Raw genomic sequence first — 17,206 nt, 5'->3', positions numbered from 1 at the left:
GCTACCCATCCAAATTTAACAATACTATATGTTCGGAGACTGCTTATTAGGTGAGCTTTTATATGTACATATTGTTACATGGGCTCAGGTAAGCCAAATTTTCTGTTAGAGAGGGGGTTACGCAAAGTCATCATGGTTGGGTGGGGTGTGACTCAAAATTTCGGAGTTTCTAATGTAATTCCTCCGACCCCCAGGTCGTAAATAATGACGGCTCCCTAAACAGCTGTGAACGCATGAGTCAGAACAATCAGGACCAGTATACGCACGGCTGTATCTCAGCGAAAATTTAGAAAAAAACAATGCAGCTACTGCTAAGAAATTTACAGACTCTTGGCTTTTGATGCATCAGTTTCTGAGCTTTTATACTGGTAAAAAGGCATTCTGAATACAACGGTAAATTTCCTCCCAAACGCGAAAGGATAACACGCGTGCATTCTGCAATGGACGCTGTCAATACCTTGCTGCTGGCCCCACAACAATCTCGGCCCGACCCCGCTGCACTTGTACAGTCTAGTACAGCCTTACAGGACTAGTAGCCGGCCAACCACAAAAAAACAACGCCGCAGTGTAAATTCCGTAGGTCAGATCCATTGATCATAAATTTTCAGAACCATTGATGTTTAAAAGTTTTGTATTGATCTCTTCATTACCTTCTCGTGTCTATTTATAGACAGAGAAGGTATTAGAGTTGAAAACCAGTATGCTGCTGTCAAGTACTTCCGTCTGTCAAGACTTCCGTCTGTCAAGATCCGTTGACGTCATGCCATTGTGATGGGTCATATCATAAACTGGTGGGGGTGTTCATGGCTCAGGTTGAGGTGTGGGAGAACGATTTTGAGCTATGACAAAAATGAAAAGGGACTTAGCGGCATAGCCACAGTGTTAAGCCTTTCTCCAAGGTTTCTTAGTTGACTACAATCTATTACAGACTACTGAGCTGACGTTAGGGGTACTCACTTTGTGTTTGCTCACTCTGTGAGCGCTAGTGTTTGGTACTGAGTTGCATGGATATCCCTCATGGCCTCACGTGATCTTGGCCTGTTGCATAATCTGCAGAGATGATCATATGCCTCCGAGTCTGAAAACTGTCATTGTGTAAACCTGTTGGCATTTTCCTTGCATTTTTTCTCATTTTATTTTGCAAAATATCGGCGAGTACCTCAATATTTCAAGATAACCCTTTCTTCCCAATCGTTTCCTGGAGTTTCAGAGTAATATGAACGAAAATGAGTGAAAGTTTTAGACAGGAAAATCGGACGTCGGCCATGTTCAATGTTTACAGTACAATCAGAAGTTTACGTGGAAGAATTAACCAACAAACACTATTCATGATGCCCGCCCTCTAGAGGCAGACCCTCCTATATGAAGTACCAAATTTAATGCTTGTGGAAAGCTTGACCACACAATGGAGCATTTAAACTTTTAGAAAATGACAAACTGAATAAGAAGGTATTCAGAAAATGTCAAATACTGCGGTAAAATGCGCAAATATTCTATATAAACAGGTTAACTGACTGGTCAGCTATAAAAAAACAATGAAAATGTTTATGATCAAAATTTTTTGAGATGCGCACATTTTAACAAATACAGAAATTATTAACATTATAAATATAAGACCAAACTATTTTTTCAGGGATGGGACAGGTTGGAAATGAGGGGTGAGAGACAAAGGCACTCCTATTGCTGCATGTGGATGCAGCCACACCATTTCATTTACAGCATACTTATTCACTGTGTTGTGTTCAAGTTCCTTATTGTACTGACTGTCATACAAGGATAACATAAGCAAATCAAATGAAATTAGAAAAGGATCAATGCTGTTGTGTGGATTTTGCTGAACATGGCTGATTTTAATATTTCGCCCTATATATTTGGTATCCAGCAAAGGCATATTTTGATGTAAAGTCAAAATTAACACTACATTGCTGACAATATATTTTACCGTTTCTGCATGAACTTTTCTTTTTTAAATTATAGTATATTAGTACTTCAAACAGATTAACAGTTATCGTGATGTCAACCCATAATTTTACATCACAAAGACTGTAATTCTGCCAATTTTTTTTGTTTTTCAGTCATTTTATAAATTTTGCACTGCACAAGATGATTGAACAAATTGCAATGTTTGAATTTGTAAACTCAAAGAATAAAAATCCTTTTGTCACAGATTAAATTATTTTTTAAAAAGAAATTTACTCTTAAACACTTTTAGCATATATTCTTTACACGGTCATGTATTTCAAGGAAAATATGCCTGTTAAAAACAGTAATTTCTTCACTTTCAATTTTTTTCAATACTATGACAATTATCAGCCATGAGGTTATACAAACACAAGACCAGATAAGCGTTTTTCATCATTTTCACAGGACTCTTTGGAAAATCCATTAAAAACAGTTAAAGTGACTTAAAATGATCACTTGGTATACATTTAATTTACAGATGCCAGGTTGTGTATTTCACATGCACTCAGGTCAGTAAGGAAGTGCGTCATTACTATTTTGGACTGTGAATTCTTATTTCTGAATTATTTAACTTTTTCCCACATTGAACTATCTTTAGGCAGTTTATACTGTAGCCTCGAATTTTTTTGATTGATGTATTTAATCATCTTTTGGGTTCTTTGGGTCCATATCCCACCTCATGCCCCTACATCATCAACTATTTACCAACAACTCCATGCCAACAACCAATTACCTGACCTGGCCACACATTAGAGAAGGTACAGCGTCATTGACGGTATTTTTTAGGTTTATGTGAATGACTTTCTCATCGAGCTGCGTCTATAATTGTCCCGGGCACTGTCCATGCAAATTTGGGGCCTGCCTTAGCTCCCTTCGATCGTCTGTAGACTACAGCCAAAATCACAGTCCTAAGCAAATTGTACAGTTGTGAAAGTCAGATATGCATGAGTATCATGAATTTTATACAAAAATATGTAAAAAACAGAATCAAACCAAGAGGTTAGTTTGCTGTCGGGCCGGGTGCGCAGGGGACGACTTTGCAGCGAAGCCGGGATCTCTCTTGTGTTCGAACTTCTTCTAGGGTTTTCAGAATGACGTCACTTTCCCATCGAAAAGCACTTACGTGCGCGCAGGCAGCCTACACGACCCCAAACCTTTTCAAAAATAAAGGCAGTAAGACAGAGTATGGAGAAAAAAAATATTGGAAACGGTTACCAGATAAATTTTTCACAATTTGTGAGAGTTTCAATGAATTGCTTGCGGTAATTCCGAAGCGATCGGCTAATGAAATCCGACACGGCTCACAAGAAGCCGTCTCTGCGTGGCACCGGATTTCCTGATCAGGCCCCTGACATGCCTTGCGGAAAACCAATCGCCGCATCGCTTTTTTAGACCGTACCATTTTGAAAATAACACTAACGTAAGGGTAGGTAGGTAAGCTCCTTTTTGAGGGGTTTTACGTAAAAATCGGCTGAGAATTAGGGAAATGGGGATAAAACTTTTACTTTGAGTATTTTTTAACCAAAAACAACAAATATTTGATCATCAAAGGTTTGATCATGAAAATTGATCATCTTAGACTCAATATCACATTATATTTGTATGATTTAGTGCACGCAACCGATGCGGAGAGCCCAATTTCAAAGTGGCACAGGCCCAGTGTGAGTCCCTCGATCCGCCGCGCCATATACAACTCAAGGCATTCCCATACAGGGCCCCGCCGCCACGGAGCTGAGAGAAAGTTACAGCGTCAAGTTATCAAGTTTTCGAGGTAAGAAACTCTCTCTACTGAATGAAATCTTGTCAAAACGTAAACAGATACTTATCGCTGATTGTTAAAAGGTCTCTAGTGCAAAGTTTATACAGAAAATGGCGTGAATTTACGTAAATTTCGGTGATAAACAATTGAACACATGGTCCACTGAGTCGAGGCCGCTAACTGATGTTCTGTCACTTATTTTCCATTCGATTTTTTACGTATTGATGAAATAAACATGGCATCTGTATTTAATGAGTAATAAATATAAACTTTAAAATAGATTTGTCACTAAATATTGACATCTTAGGTTGTTCATGTTCTTGAGATGTCAAAATTGTAATCAGTCGTAGAGGGCATTTTCGTCCGTGCTTTGATAGGTAAAAAACAAACAAATGTAGTTTCCTCCAGCGTTTTAATATGTGCGTTGTACTGATAGAAACAGCTGTAGTTTCTGCCTGCCCCTTTCAGTTTTTATCAGCAGTGAGCTTATTAATGTTAACAAAGAGAGATTGAACACAGGATATATGTAAATAAACAGCACTTAATAATTTATTTTATCAAATTAATTTTCATTAAAGGTGATTGATTAAACTGTAAAAACAAAAGTAGTTTCCTCTTGCCCCGTTCAGTTTTTATGAGCAGTGAGCTGAGTAACTTTAAAGCCCCAGTATTTGTAACTTTTAACAATTTTTTTTCATATTTTTGATTAAAATGACATCCTCAGTATGTGAAAGTAGACCATAATTAATACTGAATCGCATGGTTTGCATGCCCAGCCCGCCTCACGATTAACAGTAAAAGGAGTGAAAAATGACTTCTTGTCCGGACCAGAAGTCAGCTTTGTTGACACACGAAACGAAACGTAATCACACCACCGCGCATGCTCAATCACATCTACGCAAGTTTTACTGTGGCGTCCGTAGAAACCATACGCTCTTCGAAAAGGTCTGGTCCATCGAAACTGGAGACTCAGCTAAATACGCGCGAAAGTTGTGTGAAATACCGGAAAGATATAAATATGTAAGTGTTTACAGATTGTTCCGACTATAATGAGCCGTGCAAACAAACGTCTTGAACAGCTAAACTAACGACGGAGGCAGTCGATTGTAAGCTTCATGCAAGGCACTGCACGTTGTGACCGATGGTACGGAGATCAAATTTGCTGAATGAATTGAGAGAGAAAAACATATATGAATAAAAATTCATCACTTCACCATTGTAATCATTGAACTAGTCGTTTCTTCCATTATGGAGTATAATGAAAATTTCGTTGAAAATAAATGGCGGGACTGATTCTGCTCCGTCTACTCAAACGAAGTTTTGTGTACGGCCAGGCCGGCTACGCTGCAGGCAACACAGCCTATCAACTTCGCATATCGTTGCCGTACGGCGTAATTGAAAACGCTCAGAAAGGAAAAATTATATCTTGAATGCAGTACAAAAGTCTTACTTATTAAATTTAAAAGTATTTCAAAATAATATCGAACGTAACGGGTATATAATCCTCACAAGGACTACAGTAGTACAACAAGTATCGGCTAGCTGCGATGCGATGGAAGCGGGGATGGAAGTTCAAACCCCGTTCAAACACACAAGAGGGCACACAGTCCATGTAGCCGACAATGAGATGCAAATGATATGCGGTCAAGGTCTCCTCAACGAACTTTCAGCTGGTTCTTCACTTTCTACTATTTTTATAGTATTTTTTACAAAGGCACAGACTTATTCTACCTGCAACTTAAAACTGATAGTGATTTTGTAGCTCATTCTTTACTATTTTTCATAGTTTTTGGTAGCCAGTAACAGACACTTCGTGTTCGTGTCGCTACTGCAAAGTCGTCCCCTGCGCACCCGGCCCGACAGCAAACTAACCTCTTGGTTTGATTCTGTTGTTTATATTTTTGTATAAAATTCATGATACATATCTGACTTTCACAACTGTACAATTTGCTCAGGCTGTAGTCTACAGACGATCGGAGAGAGCTAAGGCAGGCCCCAAATTTGCATGGACAATGCCCGGGACAATTATAGACGCAGCTCGATGAGAAAGTCATTCACATAAACCTAAATGAAGTGATCAATACAAAACTTTTAAACATCACTGGTTCTGAAAATTTATGATCAACGGTTCTGACCTACGGAATTTATACTGCGACGTTGTTTTTTGTGTGTTTGGCCAGCTACTAGACCTGTAAGGCTGTACTACATGGAGGTAGTAGACTGTACAAGTGCAGCGGGGCCGGGCCGAGATTGGTGTGGGGCCTGCAGCAAGGTAAAATTGACAGCGTCCATTGCAGAATGTCCGCGTGTTATCCTTTGTCGTTTGGGAGGAAATTTACCGCTGTATTCAGAATGCCTTTTTACCAGTATAAAAGTTCAGTAACTGATGCATCAAGAGCCAAGAGTCTGTAAATTTCTTAGCAGTAGCTCCATTGTTTTTTTCTAAATTTTCGCTGAGATAGAGCAGTGCGTATACTGGTCCCGATCGTTCTGACTCAGGCGTTCACAGCTGTTTAGGAAGCCGTCATTATTTACGATCTGGGGGTCGTAGGAATTACATTAGAAACTTTGAGTTTGAGTCGCACCCCAGCCAACCATGATGACTTTGAGTAACCCCCCTCTACCAGAAAGTTTGGCTTACCTGAGCCCATGTAATAATATGTAGATATAAAAGCTCACCTAATAAGCAGTCTCCGACCATGGATGGTAGCATGTCATTATGGTATGGTTAAATGTCCAAATGGTTGTTGAACTTAAGTCAAATAAAATATACATTTCTATGATAATATAAAGGATGAATTCACAACAGTTCAGTTTTGTCCTAGATCCAGTGCACTTATAGTGATATCTGTCGAGAACATTACTCCATGACCCAGCCTCTCCTTCCAACCCTGGTAACGACTGCAGAAAACTACTGTGTGACATCATCATCACCACTGTTGATCCTCATCTTTAATGTCGCTGGTGCCATTGCGTACATGAACAACGATATCATTCTCATCGTCACTATCTTCTCTTTCATAATAAGTATTGCTAGTAGTAGCACCTACTTGTAGTTTTTTGCCTTACTTCTAGTTGATATTTATTTGTACTGTTAGAGTATTTATTTTCTTTTTATTTAATATGTATCAGAGTAAAATATATATAATCAACTAATCATTATGTCATTGAGGACAGAGTAAGACAAAGAAAAAACATTTTGAGCACCCCTTATAACTTTCAATTTTTGAATGACCCCCAGGTCGTAAATACTGACGGTTCCCTTACTTGCCGCCAAAGGCCATCGCGTTCACTGCATTCGACAGCCTACCATACATTCCCAAACTATGTTGCTTCGATTTCGCAATCACCTTGCCGCTAAAGCGACAATCAGCTAAAATTTATTACTTCAAGTTACTCAATTTTGATAGCTATTTGCCTACAGAAGTGAGCCAAGTGAGTATATAGTGTCGTCTTGATTTTACATCGGTACCCGGAGTTCTAAGTGACCAACTGCAGGGTGCGCATCGGTGCACTGCCGACTGCAGTTTGAATAATCCGTATATAACGCACACGGTACCAGAATAGAATATTAGCCTCCTCTGCCAAAGTTCTGTATCCTCTGAAACACAGTAGCAGTACGTATTTGAACGGAGAAGAACAAAATAAAACCATTCGCAGGTCATTCAGCCGGCGACCATGGGCGATTACCCGGGCCCAGGAATGTTGCAGGCTCGATGATGTCATCAGTATCGGCGTTCTCGATCACGTGCACAGCCTACAAATTGTCAACAAACCCGCGCGGCAATCCAACTCGATCGGGCAATATCTAGCGTTTGTATGTCACTACAGGAGCACAAATTTGGCTTATTTCTTTACTGAACAACATTTTACGATGGATGTAAGAGAATAATATGCAATTTCGAACATAAAAAAGGTTTAAAGTTACAAATACTGGGGCTTTAACAAAAAAGATTTTACACAAGATATCTGTAATGAACAAATCATTTTAATGATTTATTTTATAAAATCAATAGTAATTGAAGGTGATTGTTTTAAATGTAATACACAAATGATGTGTTACAAACACTGAACTGACTTGTTTATTTCTTGCAGTCTTAGCAGCTTTATGTTGAGACCATGGCAGTTGTGACAAATGGTGACATTTACCACTGTGTTGTTCAGTGTAAGAAGGACAAGAGTTTCTCTGTTAAAGGTGTTTCAAAGCAACTAAGCCAAAACTACCCATGCCTTAAAGACGGTGGAGCAACAGATGCCACCTTGTATGCCAGGGGCAAAACTGTGTATGATAAGGTAGTCAAGTTGAACAGTAATAAGCAGCATGTTGCAAAGGAAAAGTTCATGGCAGACACTTTCTCCTTACCTATGAAAGCATCCAGTCACCTTGTTAACAGTTCCCTGACTGAACTATCCACAGACTCCATAGATTTAGCTGCTACTGCTGCTGCAGCTGTTGCTGATAATCATAGCTTGAAACGTACAGTTGACGACTTAGAAATGGAAAATGATGTCATAGAAGCTGAATATGAACGCCTACTAAGTGTGTTAAATTCTATTACCAATAAACTGCTGGAACTCCACACTGATAGGGATGATCTCCATGAAACCATAACCAAATTGAGAAAGGATTATGAAAAGAACTCAGAACTACTTGAACAGACACAGTCAACATTGATCAAGCTGAAAACCAAACAAAACTCAGTCAATATCAGAAATGTGAATAAAAAATTGAAGAGACGAGATGAAACTATCTCAAACCTAAAAACAACAAATGCACAAAAGGAAGAGGAAGTTGAATGCTTAAAACAGATTGTAGACACTGACAGAGAAGCGACAGCTGCCGTCAAAGAGACCCTTCAGACAAAATGCCGTGAGCTGCAAGCTGCTAAGGAAGTAGTTGACAAACTTAAAGGAGAAAAAATAAAACTTCAGAAAAGTCTGAGTTATTTCAGGCAAAAGACAAAGTGTGATAGTGATAACCCTTCAGTGATGAATGACCTCAAGCAACAAGTTGAAAGGTTACAAAAGGACAAAGCTGAGCTTGAACAACTCTCTGATATTTTAGAGGACAAGGACATTATAACTTTCTGCGATGGGAAGTATGTGCCAGAAATTCGCGAAGTTGTCATGGAACTGTTGTCACTGAATGTAAGCATGAATGCTGTGAACAAGGTCATCACAACTGTCTTGAGCAAGCTTGCAAAGAAAAACATTGGGAGACTCCCTAGTAATGCTTTAAAAAGCACTTTGCTAGTAGAAGCCAAACATATTGCTGCTACCCAGGTTGCAGAGGCAATGCTATCAAGTCGTCAGACCTGTCTTCACCAGGATGGCACCAGTAAGTTTCATAAACATTATCAAGGCTACCAGGTCACTGTGCCCAGCGGTCAAACCATGACACTTGGAATGCATCAAATGCCCGGAAGTACTACTAATGATGTAATGAAATCATTTGAAGATTCCATATGTGACCTTGCAGAAGCAGTCACAGGCAACAGTTCTGACAAAGAAGATGTTGTAGCCAAGTTGATAACGTCCATAAACAGTACGATGTCTGATCAGGGGCCAACTTCAGGCACCTTCAACAGGCAGATCAAAGTATTGCGTGAAAAGCTACTTCCAGCAGTAACTAAGGATTGGGACCACTTATCTGACAGTCACAAAGCTGATATTGGAAAGATGTTTAACTTCTTTTGCAAAATTCATGTACTGCCTAATTTTGCACAAGAGTCCAACAGTGTTCTCAAAATTTTTGAAAGCATTGCTTTAGATGAACATAAACCAAAATACGCCATTGAGACAAGTGAATCAGGAGCTGTGAGGTTGACGAGAACAGCTGTTAAAGCGTTCCACCCCATGGCTGCGAGGAGTCTGGTGTGGCTTCACACTTTCTTGTACATTTGAAAAGTAAAAATGAAAAAATGATGCTAGAATCCTATAAGGGCAACAGGTTTAACATCATGTACTACAATGCAGCGGCAGTGTTTTACCATGCCAGTGATATACTCCAGTTTATTACAAACTGGCCAAACCCCAACAGGTTACTGTCAGCGGTTTCGGAGGATTTACAAACACCGGTGTACAAGGCTGAAATTCGTGCTCTGGGTTTGATCGACAAGGTTGTAACTGGGCCATATTGGCGAATAGTGGAGAAAGTTGATAATATCCTTGACATGAATCAACATCTTTTACAGATGAAGTTGGGCTTAGAAAGATGGACTCATGATGCTACCACAGTGCTCGAGGGGGAACCAATGTTTGCACCAGAAGTTGCACCTATCCACAAGGATGCTCTCTACGACAAGTTGATGGAGGAAACTGGTAATGTGGAATTTGACTCATTGACAGTACAAGCGTTGGAAATGCTGATGCATTCTTTATTGATCATTTTAGAAAGGCAGTGTGAGGAGCAGTTGCCAGGTGGAAAATACTGTGATCTGACTGATGGAGAGAAGGAGTCTGTGTCAAGTGTACCAACAACCAATGTAGCCGGCGAACGAGACTTTGCTATATTAGATTTGCTTGTCAGGACAAAACCTGCCGCTACTACCCTATGCTATGAAACACTGGTCATGTGGGCGAACAATAAAACCAAGGCATGGTTAGATAATATGGATCAAAAGGAAAAGGAAAAACTGCTTGAAAAAGCAAGGAAAGGTGCATGTAGCTACAAACAGAAGTACAAGGATAGGATGACAGCCCTACAAGCAAGGAAATTAGACATACTGAAGAAAAAACAGGAGGATAAGAAAAAGGCAGAAGAAAAACAGTACTCGAAGAAGGTTGAATTGACAAATAAGATAGATTCTGTGTGGACATCAGTTGAAGAACATTTGATAAACATGTCTGATAAGGAGAAGCGGGCTGCAGTTATACTTCAGCTAAATTTCCACAGAGCTGTACTGCATTCAAAGGGACCAAAGGACTTATTCCAACAATCAAAGAAAGGAATCCAATATACACTCCCACAATTAATCAGTAATTAAAAGAAATAATAAAATTGAATCCGGTACAAACTAATGAACAAACGGACACATCAGACCCTGTCGTGTCTGACAAACTGGCAGAACACTTTCAGACGGAGAAACGCAAACTTGCTGCAAAATTACATGATTCCAGAAGGAAACGACGAATCAAGAAACAACAGGAACTTCTCCCCATGCTGATTGATGATCCTGAACAATTAGTGAACAAATATGTACTCCATAAATGTATCGAGGAGGGTGCCAGTGAACCTGAATGGTTTCGTGCTAGTGTACTTAAGATTGTGAAAAAAAATGAAAAAAATCCATTGAAAACAGAGTATTTGATAAAATATGACGAGGAAGACGAGGACACTTCCTGGTGTTTTCCATTGCTTATGGACTTTAAAAGAGGAGATATTTTGCTAGAGGATATGTATTGATGATAGCTATCATTCAATTGCATTGCCAAACTGATTTTGTATCTTCGTGCATATTGGCATATTGCATGATTTTTAGGCATCTTAAGTAAAGCAAATCAGAAATCTGGATATTACATTGTACAAATGTTTCCATGGTAACATTTATTGCATGATTCACACGGTAGTAGTATACTGCAACAATTTAGCAGACAATGCCATTAAATTGTGCTAAAGGAACACAGCAAAATCCATGTGTTTGACAATTATGCTCTTTATGCAAAACCTTATATTCATCGATCGTCATGGTAACAGCATAAATAATTTGATTCCTGTAAATTAGCATTTCAGTCAATAATATTGAACAATGACAGTATACGGTATGGCAATTCTAACATAGTTGCTTGACTAAATCATGCTACACTGCAAAATGCATGTGTTTGACAATCATGCTCTTTATGAAAAACCTTATATTCATTGATCGTCATGGTAACAGCATAAATAATTTGATTCCTGAATGAGGTATAGGGTGTATAGACTCTGTACTCTGAAATTCATTAAAATTGGTTGAGAAATGACAAAGACAAATATACTTTCACTGCTTTCATTTATTTGATTATGCAAATAAGTAATTATAATATCATATTTCCATGGAAACGGTGGCATAATTTTCTAATGAATGGTAATAGTATGTTCATTGCCATGAAGACTTGTTAAACTGAAAATTTCATCAAAATTGGTCAAGAAATAGAAAAGATATGACACTTTCATTGCTTTTGAAAACAAAATTTTCTATAAAATTGGTGCCGTGACCTTAACCACATGCCAATGGGATTTAATTAAAAAGATTTTTCAAATTAAAATGCAAAATTTAATAGTTTAAAATTCTGTAACTTGAGTTTGGTTGCTTCAATTTTCACCAGGTAAAAAACATTGTTCTTCTCTCACTGAGATCTATCCATAGGCATAAAAAAGTATACTGGTGGTAATAGAAAATAATCCCCTGAAAACCCTACTTCTACCATGCCTGGAGCTCCATCGCATCGCAGCTAGCAATCAGTCTAGAAATCACATGTAGGGTGACTGTTGAAGAACCGCAAGGCCCAAGTACACAAATACTCGAGATTTCAAATCATGACCCAACACTGAACCATTCTTTGTCACTCATAAAGCCAGTTTGGAGGACCGTCTGTTTTGTGTGGTCGTTATGGCGACACTGTTGTTAGTAACGCGAGAAACTATGATATAATCTAAGCGTCATGACACGCCCTGCAATAGTTCTAGCCTGACCTTCTAGACTGTCCTCATAAAAGTTTCCTTTCAACCGTGACTAAACCTATACGTTTTACATACCGTCTTGTGTATGCACTGAAGGGCGGCCATATTTTGTTTTTTCTTTCTCAGCTCCCGATTCTCAACTGATGCGTTATATGAATATGAATCCATGTGGGTTTCTCGCATCAAAGATCGATGATGAAATCCTTGGACATGAGTCTAAAAACATACGTCAACACCATCCGTACGGTCGACTGTACATCAGTGTCTGTAAAATCTCCACATATGATCTATTAGTCACAATTTAAAGCCCCAGTATTTGTAACTTTTAACAATTTTTTCATATTTGTTGACAGTTTTTGGACACCGTGGTGCGAAGCACCAAAGGTTTCCTTTGTCGCCACAATGTCTGTGTGTGTGTCCGTCTGTCCGTCCGTCCGTCTGTCCGTCCGTCCGTCCGTTCGTAGACAGATTTTGTTCCACTCATAACTTAAGAACCCTTAGGTCCAATGTCATGCAATTTGGTATTTGTTATTATCATGATGAGACTTAGATCTGATTAGATTTTGGTGTGTGTGGCTTATTAATTAATTGCTCATTTGCATATTTTATGACTTTTTTGCCATAGGGCTATATCTCAAGAAATATTGAACCAAATTTGATGTGACTGTACATATACTTAGTTACCCTATAGCATAACTATAGGAAAAGTTTAGTAAGTTTGGTTAATTAATTCTAATTTGCATATGTAATGAATTTTTGTAATAAGACTACCAGTATACTCAAGAACTTTTTAAGCAAATGTGATGGCCATACTTTTATCAGCTTGTAGAAACATCATAGTTAAGAAACAATTATTTTTAAAATAATGCTACACCATGAATACTGTTTTATGTGTGATTATTTTTTTTCAATAAACTAAAAAATGTGTTCAGTGGGTTTTCTCATAGGAGTGTACGTTAGCAGTAAGGGGTTCGTAAAGTTGTGTTTGCGGCGCCATCTAGTGGTCAGAACCAGTAAGGCCTTACGATGCTGAAGTTAGACTCGGTTTCGGATTCGAGTGGCAGAAAGAAATTTTATATTTTCAGCCGATTAAGTTATACTGTGGAATACTTTATTTTCACTTGGAATTTATTTTCGTTACTTTCGCTGGACTTTTTTTCAGCTATAATAAAATCCAATCAAACTAGACGAAGTGAAAATAAGGCACAAGCAATCTGTTTTCAGCTAAAATAAATTCCAGTGAAAATAAAATAGTCCGCAGTACTATCGTATGCAAAGATAAATACTTATCGTCAAAAGCAAGTTTTTACTGGAATAACTGCTGCCATACGTTGTGCATATTTTAAAGTATAAATTGTGTGCGTATGTTCACAATTAAAATATTCAAAAAAATAGAAATTACAGAAAACTTCAAAGCACTTTAATTTGAAATTGAAAGGAAGAGTCGAGCAAGGAAAATGACATTTACAAAAATATTTATATTTATATGTCACAATGTGTGTCACATGGTATGATGCTAATGTGCTGTAATACTTTGATGTTTTGATTGATGTTGTTCTCCATAAATTTCATTTTGAATGTACCATACTAAACTCCCGGACTAAACTATCAGTTAATATGTTGTATAATAAAGATTCCATTGAATGCATTTCATTGTATTGTGCGAAGGACTGTTAGCTTGAATAGTCCAAACTGCATAATGCCCATAATTGCTCAAAAGTTGTAACTTTTGACTATTTTTCAGCAGTTTTCTCTGGTGTATTCATGCACTATAGTTTCTTACTCTACTGCCTAAAGTGTTTTGTTTTTTAAACTGTATTAATTATGATTATGTGCGAAACATTTATGTCATTAAATACATGCTACTGAGTAGGATGATCTAGTTAAAATATCTCCTTGTGTATCAGTAGCTATCATATCCTTCGAAAAAATAATAACATAAGCTGGAAATAAATCTATTCTCTGTTATTCGAATCCGAAACCGATTCCGAAATCGAATCCGAAACCGAATCCGAAACTGAGTCCAACTTCAGCATCGTTAAGGCCTTTCAACCTCGCTCTCATGCATCGGGCAGCCATACTTTCTGTGTGTCGCTACGAGATTCAGTTCCTGCTACGTCTATCTACAGTCACACCAGTGGAGCCAGTACGACATTCGGTAAGAGGTTTATTTTTGTATCCGTATTTAGAGCATGTGTTAACTTTGCGTGTACCGATAATATCTGTGAGTGAATGAGAGGTGAGAAGCTCTGTGCGGAAAGAAACGGCCTCGAAGGTTATCCAAAGCACGTCACTGATAAGTCGTGTCAAAACGTACATGGCAACATCTCACCACACATCGAGTATACAGTATGGGCCCTAATTATGGTCTAGTTTAAAAAGAGTATCTAAATTTACGAGGGATCGACTGTAATCGTGTTTTCAATATTCACGGAGTTCATTCGAAAAATGTTAGTCGCGTGATGACGACGCCATTGTTTTACAATTAGGGCTTGGGCGTGCATTAAAAACAACCGTTCCCCTGATTTCTACTACACTTCGATTGAAATGATTCTTATAGTGGAAACTGAAAGTTCAACCCCGATTTGCGAGAATTTTTGGTTGCATGTTTTTGGGCATCGTAACATTTGTGGAGTACCAGTCGGGGGCCCCTGTAAGGTTGTGCCGTCACGGACATAGCGGAGTAAGCGAAATGTGGTGTTTACATGGTTCAAACTAGGATATATTTTCATTTTAGCATACCAAGTCTGAAAACAAATGACCCTCATGGTTTCACTTTAGTAAATTACTATAGCTTGTATTTTCACTGATATCGTGAAACTTGCAAAAAGACATTTAACACTTCTAAATAAACAACAATTATCAAACGTTTATAACCCATGTGTTGCAAAATGTAACTGGCGCATTTTTCTTTCCGACCATTGTACGGCGGTGCAGGGACAGTGGGCTATCGCCACCGGAAATATTCACAATATAGCAAGGCATTTCTGTGTTCAAGATATGACGGTCGATGAATTTCATTCGGTTGTAAAACGAATTTAAAATTTAACCCTCTGTGTCATTGTGTGGCGTTCAAATTATGGCTAAACATTTGTTTAAAATGTTGAAAAATGAAGTGTAGTCCACACTTTGTTTCAACATATGCATATTTATTACTGGTATGTTATTTCATTTCAATAATTTAGCCCATCTTTAGTGTGTATTTTTTTATTTCTTTAGTCCATATTTTTTTAGCAGTGTTCTAAAATTTCTGAACAATTTGCAAATTATTCTGATGATATTTCAGATGCATATATTTGTGGTGATGATAACATAGTTGGTACTTTGTACAAAGATTGTAAATTTTGTGCAGTCCAGCTGCAATTGAAACATCAACTGATAATGGTGTATTAGTTTCCTATTGGATTTATATGTCAGAATTGCACAAATCTGTGCTAAATTAGAATAATGACACTGATCAAGAATCCCATGTGATTTCAGTTTTACAGTGGCTATTGGGAGAATATTGTTCGCAGAGGAAATGCATAATGTGCATTGAATGTAAAATCAAAATATTTAATATGAAATTTAAATCATTTTAGTGAATCATAGCTAGACAACCTATCTCTGACATATTTTTCTCTCTTTTGCAGTACTGGTATTCACTGTGTCTTTTCTGCAGCTGCTAATTAAAAAAAGAGCCAAAATAAATCAGAATACACACACTTAGTACACAGACATTTGACAACAACATCCAACAGTGACATTGACAATACATACTAACAAGCAGAGCTTGTTAATTCTAGAATATACAGAATATTATCTCACATAGTGAGTGTCTGAATGTTATTCTGAATTGTATTCCAAAGCACATCCTGAAAGTATTCTTCTGAAATATCCAATTACAGTACCTTCTGAATACTTTCTAGAAATACTGAGCTTTTCATAGTTCACCTATGCAAGTATTTTGAACTATCATTTATAGTGAAGGCATTGACAATAAACATTTAATATTTATGTGCATTATATATTTAATTGAACTTGACATTTTAGAAATACACTGACAAATATGAAAACAAACAAGAAAAGTCAAAAAGCATCAAACCTTGCAAAGACATTATACATGGAGAGCCGAAGGTCTTCCCCAAAAAGCCAATATGAGATTGTCTCAATCAGAGGTGATGGCAATTGTCTATATCGTGCTATAAGTTATGGGATGATTACACTGTCGCGTGACTATGCTATTCAAGTTTAGTCAAATTTCACATTCTTTGCCACTGCACCATCTCTCTAATACATACTGATGACCCACGGTGTCCACTCAAGTTAACCAATAGCTGTTTCCTTTTGTCAATACTCTGTGACCCTAAATATATATATATATATATATATATATATATATTATATATATATATATATATATATATATAAATATATATATATACGTAAATAATCTATACTTCAAATTTATAACTGCATGTTTATGTTGTTTTTTTGTTGGCCATACGGAATTGTTTTTTTGTCAGCCATACTGAAATTTAATTTTGTTTTCTATCCTCTCAGGTCTAGTGTGTTTACAATACCCAGCATCTGTGTAGCTGTGTTATTGTATTTTTGTTGTTTTTTAGCTCCCATAGCCATATGTATATATGGCAATGGAAGCTATTCTTATAGGCTAGGGAAATGTCTGTATGTATGTATGTCTGTATGTCTGTATGTCTGTCTGTCAACATCAAAAACTCCAAAACTGCTGTACATTTCATCTTGATATTTGGTGTGTACATGGATGATGGGCTGTAGATGAGATTTTGTTCAAATGAAGTTGTCATTGCCAAAAATATGCAAAT

The 17,206-nt window shown here is 37.6% G+C and overlaps 1 protein-coding gene across 1 annotated transcript in view; it reads right to left on the bottom strand.

The window, feature by feature from the left end:
* The window catches only part of LOC139129691 (uncharacterized), a 157,554-nt gene that overhangs the window by 90,413 nt on the left and 49,935 nt on the right, over window positions 1–17,206 (bottom strand). The window lies entirely within an intron of this gene.

This window comes from Ptychodera flava, chromosome 3 (genome assembly GCF_041260155.1).
Source record: "Ptychodera flava strain L36383 chromosome 3, AS_Pfla_20210202, whole genome shotgun sequence".
NCBI classification, from domain to species: Eukaryota; Metazoa; Hemichordata; class Enteropneusta; family Ptychoderidae; genus Ptychodera; species Ptychodera flava.
This window is presented reverse-complemented; position numbering and strand designations above follow the sequence as displayed.